A 15,863-nucleotide genomic window follows, 5' to 3' on the forward strand; every position below is an offset into this window, starting at 1 on the left:
ACTAAGACGGCTTTCCTCGCCCATGGAGGCCTGCAGTCCACAAGGAACATCACTGTCAACAAAGTTAGTATACTAAGAGGTTTCCTGTTGTAAGAGGTTTCCTGTTTCCTTAAGAGAGAAATTGAGGCCAGAGGGGTAAAATGAATATGCCTAAAGCCACTCAGTGAGAAAAACCATAAAATTGGAATCATGTCCATAGATTTCCCATTCTTTTTTCTGTCATCTGTTGTAACATCCTTAAATACTCAAAGGTGCAAAGCCAGAAAAATGAATTCTAGCCAGGTGCAGTGGTGCATGCCTGTTATCTCAGTGGCTTGAAAGGCTCAGGCAGGAGGACTAAGAGTTCAAAGCCAGTCTCTGCCAAAGCGAGGTGCTAAGCAACTCAGTGAGACCCTGTCTCTGAATAACACACAAAATAAGGCTGGGATGTGGTTTAGTGGTCGAGTGCCTGAGTTCAATCCTAAGTATCCCCCTCCCCCCAAAAAAGATAAAAGAATGGAATGATGTTCATTCCATTTACTCTGGATCCAGAGGTGTTTGGAATTTCAGTAAGTGTTTGAGGGGCTGGAAATCTGATTACATTTTCAGGGATGGGATGTTCCACTAATCATGGAAACCAATACTAGGTTTTCATTTGAATTTTTTCAGAGCCCATACTAAATGTCCACCCTTTTAATTAAATTAATTAATTAATTCATAATTTTTGCTCTGAGAGAGAGAGAAGAGGAGAGAAGGAAGGGAGGAGGGAAGAAAAAGAGAGGATGAGAGAGAGAAAAAGAAGGAGGAGGAGAAGGAGGAGGAGGAGGGTGGTGGGGGAGACTGCAGTATGACTTCATGCGTGTGTTTGGTTTGGTTGTGATGGAATAGAGGGTTGGTTTGAATTTGTCAGGCGCTGGCTGGGATTCCCAGTGCCCTGCCTCTGAAGCGTGTTGCTGTTACATTTTAAATGGGAGTAAAATTAGTTTTCCTACATAGGACCTTTCATAGTTTTATTTCCTTGGGTGTTCCTGAATGGCACACGGTGACGGAAAGCAGTGCTGTGCATTTGACCCTACTGAGAGGCCATTATGCTCTGAAGGAGAAATTACTCACTGCCTCCTTGTTATGAGCTGAAACACATCTGAAGTCTGGCTGTGCAGATGTAAATCTTGGACATTTTGGGAGACCATAAAATATATCAGGAAAGAACACTGAGGCTAGAAGACATCTTCCTGCCCACTTAGCCCAATCATGCCTTTTTTCTAAAGGAGAAAATGAAAGGGCAGGACAGGGAGGTGACATGTCCTGAGCTCATACACTGAGTTTTCCACAAAACAAGGGTGGACATCTCCATTTCTCAATGAAGACTGACAGATGGCATTGATCTTGAGGAGCCCTGAACATTCCTGTGGTTGATTGCAAAGCCTCCATAGACAGAATGGGGTTTGGCTCTCTCCCTTTCGTTGTTTGCCATGCCAAAGGATCATCTACAAAGACTTTTGTGGCTAACTCTCATTTCAGTGTGTAGCGTCCCTTCTCAGGGCCCACTCTGCCTCTCTTCCAGGGTCATCCCCTTCACTCTCTCCTTAATGATTGCAAATTCCACCTTTTTCTTTGGATTTTCTCCATGGACTGACCTACACTGGTTGGGTCACTTAAAAGACAAAAGCAAAGATTGAGGCAATGCTTACATGCTGATGCTCTCTTGGGATTTCCATCCCAAGGATTGAGGGAAGGAAAGTTAGGTGAAGGGGAAGCAGTCACAAGGACTTGAGCCACTGACCTAACTACCACTTCATGAGAATGTCCAGCCAAGGGCTATCTCAGTCCTTGTGTGTCAGGCCAGGTATCCAAGGTGAGGAGAGGAGGAAGGGCAGCAACTTACCTGTAGAGTCTTCCTCTGCTGGCGCATCCCATTGGCTACAATGATCTCCAAAGAAATTAACTCTGACATTTCCAGTTTGTTTCTCCAGACCACTTTAGAAGAAGATCATCAGTGGACTGTTGGCGCTCAGCTGAGGGCTGGAGCCTACTCATGCCCTCACCACAGTGGGGGTAATAGAGGCCATGCAGCATCTGGCCCTTCCCTCTTGAGAAGGCCCAGACAGTCAGGTGTCAGGAGACCAGGTGACAGAAAGATGCAGGTCATACCAGCTCAGATCATCGTCTTAAGAAGATCTAGATGCACCAACTATAATCAGAAGGCTCTGCGTATCACATTGTAAAGGTCAGAGCCTCCGACTTCAAGAGAACCTTGAGAAGTCACTATTATATCTGAATCTTTTGTGTGCAAAATATATCAACTGTGTATAAACCCTTCCGTTCAGCTATCCCTCTTTCCTTCTCTCATTTTACAACTCTCCTTTCTCTTTCCCTTCTATTCCTATCTCTTTAGATAAAATCTCTAGCTTTAGTTGTGGATGATGGCCACAATTAAGAAAACACTTGGAGGGAAAGTTCAAGGATATGCCAGAGGGTCCTGAAATTGAAGTTTGTTTATTGGGATGGTATCAGACTCCAGTGAAGAAGTGATATTAAAATTTGCCTAAAACAATTTCCCCCCATCCCCTGTGCTACAGTTTCTCTCTTCCCCCCTGTAATCTGAGTTCTACTGGGCAAATCTCAGGGATTAAAATGCTATCCTAATGCTATTGAAGTCTAAGGGGAAGAACTGTGCAAAACAGAAAATTGCAGTCTATTGTTAAAAGTGCTAGGATGGGGAGGATATCAAGTGCTTACAGTAGAGGGGGCCTCTGAATTACCTGGGAAGGAGCTCAGGAAAGACTCTTCAGAAAAAAAAACTGCATCTAAGGTAAGGAATGAAGGACAAGAACGGAATAACCTAGAAAAGCTGGGTGTGCTGATGTCTGCAGGGACTGTGGTGTCTCTGAGAACTCAACATCAGTGGATGAATTAAATACTGAAAGCACAGAGAGGTGTGGCAGCACTATCCACAATGATCAGCAATAGCTCTAGCCTCCTAGTACTTACTTACCCTGGAATAGTTTTCCCTTTCCTTAAATGGAGTGAACCTGTATAATCACTAAGAAACGGGAGCATGTGACTTCCAGGGCTATGTCAGAAAAAGACCTTAGGATTTGTACCCTGCTCTGTATGGATCACTCATGATGGAGGACCCCAGCTGCCATGACATGAGGATGCTCAAGTAGTCCTAAGGGAAGTGTCAAGAGAGAACTGAGGCCTCCTGCCAACAGTGAGCCTTCACGTTCCAGCGGCCCAAGCCAGCTTCATGGATGACAGATCCTCTGGCCCCAGTCATGCCTTTGGATGCCTGCAGCTTCTGGTGACATCCTGAGTGCATCATCCTGGGGAACCAGAACCAGAACTTCCCAGCTGAGCTGCTCCTGAATCCCTAATCCTCACAAACAGGTAATGAACATTTCTAGTTCTAAGGAACTACATTTGGGGGTCATTTTTATACTGCAAAACCAAAGGGGGCATTACTAAGGCCAGACACATAGGCAAGGATCACATAAGGATGTGTAGGTCCCGTTAAGGTGTTGGAACTTTATTCTAGAGATAAAGGGCTTTAAACTGGGGAAGGACACCATCAGCCTTATGTTCCAGGGACTCCTTGAGACCAACTGTGTTCTTAAATCTCTCCCTCTGACGTGGTGCTGAATGCAATGCTCAGCATCATGCATGACAAATGCACATTTCAACTGGAGAATGACGGATTGTAGACAGTAGAGGATCTCTCAGTAGCAGCAAGAAAGGAGGAGCTCTGGTTCCCAGACTAGGTAAAATTGATGGAACGCAGCTCCAACACGCTTCCTCTCCCCTCCCCACCATATTTATGGATGAGTGAAGTGACATGCCTGCTGTCAGGCATGCTCCATGCAGTCTTTTTACAACATGGATATGGAAAGGAGAGGAAGAACATCTGCCTAACAGATCCTTCAGAACATGAGTTTTTCCAAATATTTTATATTCTTGATGTGGGAGTTGGGGTAATGATTTGACCCTAAAATGTCAAAATATGTGAAATAGAAAACTATAGAATCATTTGGTTTTAGAGTAATAAAGAGCCTGTAGAAGTAATTTAATACCACTTTCAACTCAATGCTGGATTATCTACTGAGAAGCTAATACTAGTACCTATAGTTTGTTAATATTAATAAATAGACTCCATTTAAACTGCTCCTAAACTGATCTATTTTTGAAGCATATCTTTCAGGTGGGATTTTATTATCATTTTTTGAAAATAAATAAATAGCCAAATCAAGGTTGAGAGAGCCTAGGTCAGTCCTTCTCCAGCATTCCCCCACCCCCACCCGGGTACTGGGGATTGAATTCAGGCACTCAACCACTGAGCCACATCCCAGTCCTATTTTGTATTTTATTTATAGACAGGGTCTAACTGAGTTGCTTAGCACCTTGCTTTGGCTGAGACTGGGTTTGTACTCTCCATCCTCCTGCCTCAGCCTCCCGAGCTGCTGAGATTACAGGTGTGTGCCACTGCACCTGTCTGCTTCTCCAACTCTTGAACACATAAGTGTATCCTCCTCAGACTTTGTTAAATTTTAAACTTTGACTCTCTGGTTCTTGAGTAGGACCTATATTTCTGTATTTCTAAAAAGCTCCCTGATCTCCATTGATGCTAGAATAGCTTTGCTAAATAACCCAGAGGTTCAAAGCCGGAATGGGGAAGATTTACAGCCTCTTCTCTGTCACTTCATACTCAGCTCCTAACACACTGACAACCCTACTCCCACACCCCTGGAGTACTGTTCAGACAGTCTTTTCTTCGTGCCTACACTCACTTGACTCCTCTACGTCACAACGTGACCCCCTTCACCATTTTGAATACATGTACAGTGAAGGGTTATTTCTCACAAGCCAAATTCTGTTCCCATGAAGCATCAGTGGGTCCCTTGTTGATCCATGATTAGCCACTCACATGTTTTATCATCTGACTACTGTTCCTTTGCAGGATTGCATTTTTCAGGGAGCCAAGGAGAAGAGCAGTGGAGGATCTGGACTGATGACATGAATGAATGATTGGGTAAATGTTGAGGGACAGAGGCACAGTGTTCTAGAATGAGTCTAGACATTTACTAACCTGAGCCAGAACTATAGCAATGGTTATGTAGGAAAATCAGCTTTTCCCCTCCAACACTATTGCTAGTCACCAACTGGGATATGATTGGAGCATGTTGGTAAATAAAACATACCATGAGTCTTGTCAATTAGATCCCTCTGTAAAAGTTTTATTCATTAACAGAGTCTATTTCTGCTCCCTTTCATGTCGACTAAGGCATAACAAGATGCTCATGAGAGAATGAGTTAGGACTCCAATGAACTGAGTTCATGAGCTGTGAGGGTGAGAACAGCTGTTCTATAACCTTGTGGTAGCTCTCAAATGCTAAACTAAATTATTTAGTTTTGCAAGGAGCAGAATAGCACGTAGAAAAAAAATGTCAGGCTTGAAATCAGAAATCTGGTTTCTGATAATATTTATGCATTCACACCTTTTTGTCTTCAACCCCATGTGCAAACCTGGGGGTGGAGCTTATCAGTTTCCTAGTTTTCTTTCAGATCAGAAGTTCTAGATGCTAATTTTGTAGAGTACAAGCAAAACCCTGGGTTCCAAAGGAGACAGGCATCAAGCATTTCACAACCCAAAGCCAAATTGCCAATTAGCAGGAAAAAAAAAAATCAGAGGTGTTAGAAAAAGGACCAATGATGTTAACCAAAGATTCTAATCTGTTAGTCACTCTTCCAGGGCAGCATGTGCTCTCTCAAAAGTCAGAGGAGATAAAGGATTCACAGCTGAATGGTGGCAACCCTTGAAGCAGCCTTGCCACTCAGTTCAGAATGTTCTGAATTAATAGACACTTGGAAGCCTCTCACTCGGTTCCATATTCCCAACTCACAAATAGGAATTATGAGGCCTTCGACATCCTGCTGACATTACATTGTTTCTTGATGTTCTTCGGGTAAATTTCTTTAAGTGTCTCTATCCTCGGCCGAGATGGTATCTCATCATTTTTTCCATCTATAATCCTTAGTGACTTGTAGAAGATGGCCTGAAAAGGCTGCCATCTACCATAGGGAGACCAAGTTTCCATCTGGATGATAAACCACAAGAATTTTGGAAGCTGTGGGCCAACTTTTATGGAGGTTTCTTGTTAATATTACTCATGATATATTTTCCTCTTATTACTCCAAAGCCATATCCCTTTCAATGACTGGAAAGAGTGTGCATTGTCTGAGTCTAGAGTCTACAGGCAGAGGCTAGGGGCCATGAGGCTTTGGGGTGTGGATTCAGCATTAGGAAAGCACTTTGATTTTAGAATTATGGGTTCAAAAATATAGAGCTAATCAATTTAATATTAGAGTTCAGGAGTGAAGGGCAAACTGGAAGGAGGAGTTCGTGTTTATCCAATAGTAGCGTTGGCCAGGCAGAGGCCAGGTCTTTTACCTATCTCTTCCCAACGAGTCCTCCGAGAAGCCATAATTGACTGTGTTTTCCAAGTGAGGAAATTAAATGGGACTGCAAGTGTACAGATAACTAACCCAACCACAGATAAATAAGTACCAGAGCACCAGCAGCTGCCACAGGTCTTCTAAGATCTGCCATCGAAACCCTTTCAGTAACACTGGCTCTGCCACTATTTATTAAGTGATGATGATGTTCCTTAACCTGGTGGAACAACCGCTTCTTCTCATATAAAAAAGGGGCGGGGGGGGGGGCAAAGTTTTTTTTTTTTTTTTTTTTTTTTAACCTGGAGTGAACAAAGTCTTTGGCCACAAATAAGCACATTAAAAATGTGATATGAAAATGATCAACATTATCGTTACTGCTGCATGCTGCTTCCTTTAAATAAGTGAAGTGTTAGAGCAGTGCTAGGAGAATTCCATTGCTGCCCGAGTCGTAGGCTGACAGATGCTTTGAACCTGCGGTCCTTAGAGGGACACTGTAGGCCTCCTTCACGGGCTTCTTGAACTATGGTCAGCATGAGTGTGGGCAGTATTCATGCATACCCTTCCCCCACTGCTCCTTTTGACTTCCTTTCAGATACACTCTCTTCTAGCTTCTAACTCTGGGATCATAGGTGTTATTTGCCTTCCCTTACCTCCAGATGCCTGCCTATGGTGACAGAAGTAAACTATGGAGGCAGAAAGGAGTGGTCGAGGGTTGGACATAGTGCTCAGATTCATGTGGATAAGAATAGCTCCCCACTTGGAATATGAGGGAACAAGTGGAGGATACAGAGTTACCTAGAGTTACCCAAACTTACCTCCCTGAATTGCCAACGTTGAGGAGAACTACAATTCCTCCAAGTAAATGAGATAGGGTAGGAAGGCCCTTAGATATCATTTAGTAACCTTGGTCCATTTTACAGATAAGGAAACTGAGGCCTGGAGAAAGGGACTTTTGTTAACCAGAGAATGGAGGCAAAAGTTTACCCACTCTAGATCTCTTTCTGATACACTCCGATACCTCAGTTCTTATCTCATCTTCTGCTTGGAGATACATCATAGTGACCTCAGGAATTTCAAACCGACACTTCTGTCTCTGTCCCCTTTATGCCCAAGTTTCTGATTTGGTAATCCCCCAAAGATATTCACTTATCCTACTCTCTTTATCAGAACTTTCCAACATGATCCAAAAACAGGTTGACCCTGATTTTCCAAGCCTGGATTTTGACTCAGTGAGATTCTCCAATAAGAACGCCACCGAACTAAGTCAACCAAAAATAACTATAAAACCAGCGCCTCTATGTGTGCATGGTGAGAGTGTGTGTGTATGAGCCACAGAAACATTTTGCCTGTCAGCATCCAGCTTGCCTTTTAACATTGGTCCAAATATGTGCATATTTCTGACCTCAGACTTTAAGTTCTTCATCATGAGAAAGTTTGGTTAGATGAGCCCTAAATCTTCCTCTCACCCTAGAGATCCAGGGTGCTTCTGAGTTGGTTGCTGTATTTTGATCACCCTTTTCTAATCTCCCACCAAATGTGCTACCAAGTTGCCCACCAAAAGGAAGCAGAACCCAGCAGCAGGAGATGCGCATTTTCAGAAGTCCAAACTTTTACAGCATTATGATTTTTTTAAAAACAGTTCTGAAATCACAGATCCAACTGCCTCAGAGCAATAATAAATAAATACATAAAAAATAAGGCTGTTTGAGAATCTTTGAATTTTCATTGCTGGGGTTCCTCATCTCACCACATTTCTGGAGCTCAAAAGCTCTTTTTTTTTTTTTTTTTTAACCAAGGGAAAAAAAATCAGGTTTTAGAAAACGCCCCGTTTTCCCCACCCTCCCTCAGAACAGCAGCTTCGGCTTCTTGGATCTTGGCAATCGCCTTCCCCCTTTGTCCCTGAGGTGGTCCATGGGAGGACCCAGGCCATTGTCTGTGGCTCCAACCTTTGTTGGGTTCTTGAGAAAGGGCTGCTAAGGCAGGCGTGAGGCCAGCTTTTAAGTTTTCCCGCCTCAAAAACTCTATTGAGGCATTTTGTGTGGTTACTTGTGGGGGTCAGGCTTCCAATCTGACCCCTCTCATCCCCGGGTAATTAGGGCACGCAGAGCCGCACCTCCTCCCTGGCTAATTGGCTCCCTCATGAACCTTTCAGAGGAAGTTTGTCTGCGACTCACTTGCCCTCCACAGAAAACTTCAGGCCCCTAGACATTCATCTCCCTCTACGTGATGGGCTGGAGTCTTAGGAAGTGATTAGAACTGGGATCAAACAAGTCCCTGATTGCCCCATTAGGAGGAGAGCCCATTAACTCTTTGAGAGCTGTTTGCCACCATGGGGGGAAATTGATTGCAACTGAAGACAATTCCTCAGCTTGGTGATGCCATGTATTTATAACTTATTCCCCCAAATTATGTGTAGCCCCTACCTGCAACCAATTAGCAGGCATAAAAACACTAACATAGCCTCACATTAACACCTTAAGAAAGACAGAGATGCAGACAACCTGCTCCTCAGATATTTTCTCTTTGGTTCTAACACTCAGTGATTCTAATATACACGAATATCACTTTAGTAATGCTGAAAAAAATAAAGAATGGAAGGACAGGAAGATGCCAGGAAAATTATTTGAAGAAGAAAATTGTTTGCTTGTATTTTTTTTTAAATAAATCATGCTACAGTAGTGGCATGACTTAAAATCCAGGGAGGCAGGGCTGGGTTTGTGGTAGAGTGCTCGCCTCGCCTGTAGAAGGCATTGGGTTCAATCCTCAGCACCACATAAAAATAAAATAAAAGTATTGTGTCCATCTACAATTTAAAAAAATATTTTTAAAAAAATACAGGTAGGCAGCTGGGATTCTTTTCCAGGGCTATCATTATGGCCCTAGGAAGTCCTATGGAGCTTTGTGTGTTTTAATTCAAGGAAGCAAGTGTGAGTGAGCACTTCTGAAAAAAACCTGACATAATACCTCCCTAGACACAATGCTCTTAGACTGTCCTCCAGGCAGGCCATTCCACTGGGAAATGGTCATCTGACATTTCCTGCTGGAAAGAGTAAGAGGGAGTCTTCACCTCCCCTAGCGCAGACAAAATAGGTTCAGTTTTGTAGGTCATCTCTTGTTTTTCATTAATGATTTACCTCTTACTTTCCTGGCCAATGCCCAGGTCACCCAAAGACTGTAAACTTCTTTCACTGACAGGTTGTCACTTTTAGGAGTTCTTAAGTGGTGGCTTGTGTTTGCATGGAAGATTGAATGTTAAAAATACAAACACCAGACTGATCATTCTGGAAGGGCTGAAAGAATAGTACTCTCTACAACTTTGACTATATCCCAATATGATAAGGATAAATAAACAAATAAAAATATACATTTTTTATATTTAAAACTATGGAAAATATTAAAAAGAAAATCAGGTGTACACATTTTTATAAAAACAATAAACATGTTGACTTTTTAAATCTAAGTTTTATCACTCAAAAAGGAATTTTGTGTCACAAAAATTAATGAGAATGAGATTTTAGTTATGTTAAAAACTCATATTTGGGCTGGAGTTGTGGCTCCGTGGTAGAGTGCTTGCCTGGCATGTGTGAGGCCCTGGGTTTGATCCTCAGCATCACATATAAATAAATAAATAAATAAATAAATAAACAAATAAATACATAAATAAATGAAAGAAAAGATGACTTGACAACTAAAAAAAAATTTAAAACTCAAATTTGAGAGTTCATATAAGCCAATCTGCATATTTTCATATTTGAATCTCTGCTCTACCACTTTCTAGGTAAATAATTTGGTGAGAATTATCCATTCAATTTCATCCCAGACCTCAGATCTCCATCCACTAAGTGGAGAAAATATTACTAAATAAGTTAGTATCAAGGCAATGCATGTGCTTCATTCAGCACAGCACTGGGCCCCCAGGGATGGCTCTGGAGGTGGAGCTGGTGGTGATGCTATCATTAAAGCTGGGAGAGCTACAGTCTAGGGTCTTCAAGTCAATATCACTCAAAAAAAGGTCTACACGCCAGGCCTCTGACCACCAGCTTCTTGCCATTTTGAGACTCTGGTGGTCTCATTGTTCAACCTCACTGCCCTCTCAGGGATTAAACAGAGCATGGTTGCTTTATTACCTTCAATTTATACCAGAAAAAGAAAAATATATTCCAATATTAGGTTAAATAGTCCAGATCTCTCCACAATCTAACCAATGTCATTTGGGGAAGAAGCGATGGTTATAGGTTTTTAAGGATGGGGATCTGCCTTGTCCTTTTTCTTCTAAATCAGAAGCTCCTTGAGGACACATATATTATTCACCTATTTATTGTGCCTTTGAATGCACTATAATAATAGCCTAAATATAGAAAAAATTAACAATAATAAAGCAATGGATATAGTGCAGAAAATGTTCCACTGTTAATTTTAAAGGTTCACAGTGAGACAAAAGTTTTCATTTTCATGTGCACAGCAATATGTGCTGAGCCTGGGAAATAGTGGAGACTCAATAAATTCTTGTTGCGTGAATTCTAGCTACTATTTCACATTAAAAAAATAATAATAAACACATGAAAGCTTCAGGGTACCACATCTTCAATTGCTAACTGCAATGCATAACGTTATGTCCTGAGATAACTTTCCATCCTTTAGATAAAAAGGGAAAAAAAAAGGAAGGAGATGGGGAAGGGAGAGGAAAAGAGGAGAGGAGGAGAAAGAGGAAGGAAGAGAAAGGTGAGAAAGAAATAAGACTTGTGCCCTTAAACCCTGTCTCACGGATCTGAACAGTGTCCGCATGGAGCTGTAATGGAAATGAGCTGTGTCCTGGAGAAGAGCAAGACAACTGTCAGAACTCTCCAGGTTGACAATAGAGGGGTTTGTGACAAACCCAGTGGAGCATGCCACAGAGACTTGTGCTGTCAGGCTTCACTGGGAATCCATGCAGATGTGACAGAGGCGCCCCCAGCTTCCTGATTCTGTGCCTTCTCTCTCTCTCTCTCTCTCTCTCTCTCTCTCTCTCTCTCTCTCACACACACACACACACACACACACACACACACACACACACACACACACTTCTTACCTCCATCCACGTGTACTTCAGAGGTGGTGCCTGCTGGAAGCTTACTTTCCCGCTCAGGTCGTGGTTCAGAGAAGAGATGAGCGCCAGACTTCAGGGCTCCGGATCTCCTTACTCACTCTGTAAGGACTGAGGGTCTTAGAAAGCTCTGGGCTGTGTTCGAAAGGGTTCTGGCCCTGTCCAGAGACCAGCTTTCCAATCCCTTGGGTTTTGCCATTAGTTACTTGTCAACCTGGACCTTTTCTGTCCTCTTACAGCACCAGTTTTAAGTTTGTGAAAGGAAGAATTCAGATTGTACTTTAAATGCCTGTGTGGAGGTACATAAATAATAATGATGTAAATAAGAAAATGTTCATGAGCTGGTTTCCTTTCATTCCAGAAACTATCTAGTGGGAAGTCCACAGATTGGGAAGTAGGGGAATGTGGATTTCACTCTTTCTCTCCATAAGACCCCTGAAGTCCTTGAAAACCATTTTTCCTTCTCTTAGATTCAGTTATCCCAACTGTAAATGGAGGGAGAAGAGGTGGGTATGGCATGGATCCAAGTCATTACGGTACATTGGGACAGAGCTTACAAAGCATCTCAGGCTGAGTTTAAATCCCAGGCTTCTTCCATCTAGATATGAACCTTCTGGTATTTTTTTTTCTTTTGGTTGTTGTTGGTTTGTTTTCTGGTTACTCAACCCAACCCCTCAGATACCCTAGCTATGTCCTGGGAATAACATGACTTTGTTTCATCCAGGATTTTTATGAGTATTGCCTGAGTGAACACATGGGAGAGATTGGCATGATGACCAGGGCCTGATAAAAATGCTAATTAGATATTATTAGTGTCCCCTACATGAAGTCACTTGGGAATAACACATGTAGGATGATTGCTGAGAAACCCTCCCCCCAAATAATCTGCCAATGGATTTTGTGTAGATTGGGACCTCAAAGTTATGAGTCTAGTCATGAACTGGGGAAGGGCATTCCAGGAGGAGGGCTCAGTACATTCAAAAGTGAAAAACAAGACAGCAGCAAGTTATGCTTGGGAAGCAAAAAGCCCTATGGTTGAAGCCCTGGGGAAGGTCGTATGGAGTGACATCAGGGCTCGGCAAGAAAACCGCATTGAAGAATCATGGAGGGTTCTACAGGGCAAATTATCACGGTAGGTCTGAATTCTGAAGGTAGGGTGGACCAGAGGAGGGTCATGATCTGATCTGTGTTGTGAAGTGAAAAACAGTGATGATGTCCATATTTGTACTGAGCAGGGCCTCGGGGGATGAGCTGATTGTATTTAAATTTGTATGTTTCATTTAGATTGTGCCTTGATTTCGGAATGATTTTGAAGGTCCAACCTAAAGTGACGAAGTTTTCTCCAGCCCCCCCCCCCCCATTAACCTGGGCCTCATCATTGGGTGCAGAAACTTAACTGTTCAAACATTTGCCCATTCCTGGGGTGCTCTGTGGACCCTAGGTCTAGCACAACAGAAAGAACAAGGAACTCCCGTTCCTGCTGACCCTGGGGATCACGGCTTGCAGACGGAGAACAGACGTGCCAGGTGGGAGTTTCTCAAACACTCTTCCTTCTCCACCCCTTGATTTCAGGAATGCACAGAGAACCGCTGTGGTTTGGACCTGAGACGTGGAGCTCAGAAGCCAAATGAAGTCAGGCTGTCCGTCGGTTCTAAATTTAACTCCTTAACCACGTTTGGACACAGTACCTTGTCTGAGGTTGTTTTCTACCCAAAATGTATAATGTCAGGGCGTGCCAGGGAGGGATGCGGGCGATGACGGCAAAGGGCCCAGGAGAAGAAAATACGAGCAGCTCCTTCAGCCAATCTGATTAGCACATAACTCCACCCCGAAACCTCACTTGGTCAACTACGACTGACTACAGACAAGCAGCCGTCTTTAAACAGAGTTTGACAAAATCACCATTTCGGAATCTCTGTGCCTAAGCATGATTCAATACTGCTTTTCTTAATTTGCTTTAGGAGCATAAAATTTGGAAAATATTAATAACTGCTATTTCAGGCATTCCCCACATACAAGGTACTGGACCAAGTATTTTTTATTTGTTATCTCATTGGATCCTTATGGAAAACCTATGAATTAACTTCCTATTATTAACTTTCTTCTAAAGGTGGGGAGAAATTAGAGTGTTTCACTAAGTTTTCCAAGGCCACAGCTAGCAGGTAAAATAGTACAGGCTCAAATCCAATAGTATCTCAAACAGGACAGTATAATATAGACTCCTAAGTGCTGGAAGTTTCCTCCAATAACTACTTGAGCCAGTCTCCTACATTTGCAGAGGCAAAATATTACCATACCTCTAAAGACTCTGGAAGAAGGTCCAGACTTTTACCTTCCAGTAGAAAGTAAGTGATATGCTAGAGGTCACATAGAAAGAGGGCAGAAAAGTACACATTGGAACCAAAGCATTTGTCTCCAAAAATAAGTAAGAATAAGCAGCCATATTTCTGTCTGATACTTTTATAATCTTTTTATTTTGAACCATTTTTAGTACTCTTAGTGAGAAGTTCCAAAGATTGGTTAGAGTTTCCATATATCATTTACCTCAACTCCCCCAGTATGAACATCTCAGATAGATGTTCACATCTCATGCTGTGATCACAACCATGGAGTCAGCATTGCTAAGCACCATTAACTGAACTCAGGACCTTCCTGGAATATCACCTGTTTTTCCATTCATGTTTTTTTTTTTTTTCTCTGCTCCAGGGTCCTATTCAGGATTCCATATTATGTCCGGATGTCTTTTCTCTGTACTTTTCTATAGCCTATAACATTCTTTTGTCTTTAATGACCTTGACACTTTTGAAGAACATTGGGCATTGCCTAGCACTTTCACACGATTAGACTAAGGTTGTGCAGTTTGGTCAAGGCAATTACAGAAAGAAATGGTATTATATCCTTGCTGGTGCATCACATCGCTGTGTTAATAGGGTTTATAAGTTTTAATACTGATGAGGTTCCCTTTGATCCTTTGGTGTGGTTCTTGCTGAATTTCTCCACTACAACGTTGCCATCTCATCCCCACTTTTCCTATAGTTAGCAACTATCTTGGGGGAATAACTCGAAACTGTACACAACCTATTTCTCCTCAAACTTTTCCTTGCCAATTTTAATATCCATTTGCAAATCTCATTTACAGTTATCATTTCTGTGCCCTTTCTCACAGCTGATTTTTCATTTTGTTCTTTTTTGTCTACTTGCATTAATGTGAATTCTACTGTAAGAAAGGACTGTCGTTCACTCCTATATATGAATGTTTCTATCTAATCAATTGTCCTTGGGCCTTGTGCACAAGTTGATCCACTTTGGTCATCAGGAGCTCCTTCAGGTTTGCTGCCATGTATCCTGCATTACAGTACTCCTCAAAACTTTTTCCATTAATTCCAGCAGATACCTAAAGTAGAAATGGAGACAATTTGTTACCTTTATTATTTTAACTTTTTTTTTTTCACCCTCCAAATTACATCCTTTTTTTTTCCCCCAAAATCCGATAGTTGCGGCTCCAAAATGTCTCTTGAGTCTGATCTCTTCCCAGTTGGGGATGTGTCCTTTCTCGTCTGAACCAGATGTCTTGTTGGTGGTCTTTTTTCCAGTTCTCCATTTTCCACACTGTGGATGAAGTGGTGTTCTGAAAGTGAGGAATACGACGGCCCCGGACTTCAAAGGCTCCTGCTTGCTGTCGAGAGTAGCTGTTCCTTAGCCTGACTTGTAAGACCACCCATGGTCGGCCTCTACCCCTTCTTCAGTCTCTATTCCTCTTCCATCTGATTTGTGTTGAATGTTTCACCTTTTCCACAATGTGGTGTACTGTTTCGTCTTTTCATGCCTTTATTCTTGCTGTTGATTTTTCTTAGACTGCCCTTAATTTCCAACAGTCAAGATCAAGTAAATTTGCTGACTTGAGTTATTTTGCTTTCCCTATTACTTTTGGAGAATAGTAAAGGGATTGCAAATTGGTTGCAGTTTATATAACCCATGAGGGAGTTCTTCATCTTCTCGATGCTCATTTTCTCAAAGGATCCTCCATTATTTTCATAACTTCTAAGCACTTAATCTATGTTTTCTTCACTACCGTCACCTCACATTGACAACACCATCAGCGCCCGTACCCACCACCCCATTACCTCACATAGTTTAAATCATTTTTCCTTCTTAATATACCTATTTTGTATATGAAGAAAATGAGACATAGAGAAGTTAAGCAACTGGCCCAAGATTAGTCAGTTGGTAAGTGCCAGGACAAATAGAAATAGGGTGAAGAACTGCTGAATGAATTTAGGTTATCGGCTAGTGGAACTCTCATTACATAAATGAAATGATAGAGAATAGAAGAGAGGTAGGGAATGGC

Source organism: Ictidomys tridecemlineatus, chromosome 4 (genome assembly GCF_052094955.1).
Source record: "Ictidomys tridecemlineatus isolate mIctTri1 chromosome 4, mIctTri1.hap1, whole genome shotgun sequence".
Taxonomy (NCBI): Eukaryota; Metazoa; Chordata; class Mammalia; order Rodentia; family Sciuridae; genus Ictidomys; species Ictidomys tridecemlineatus.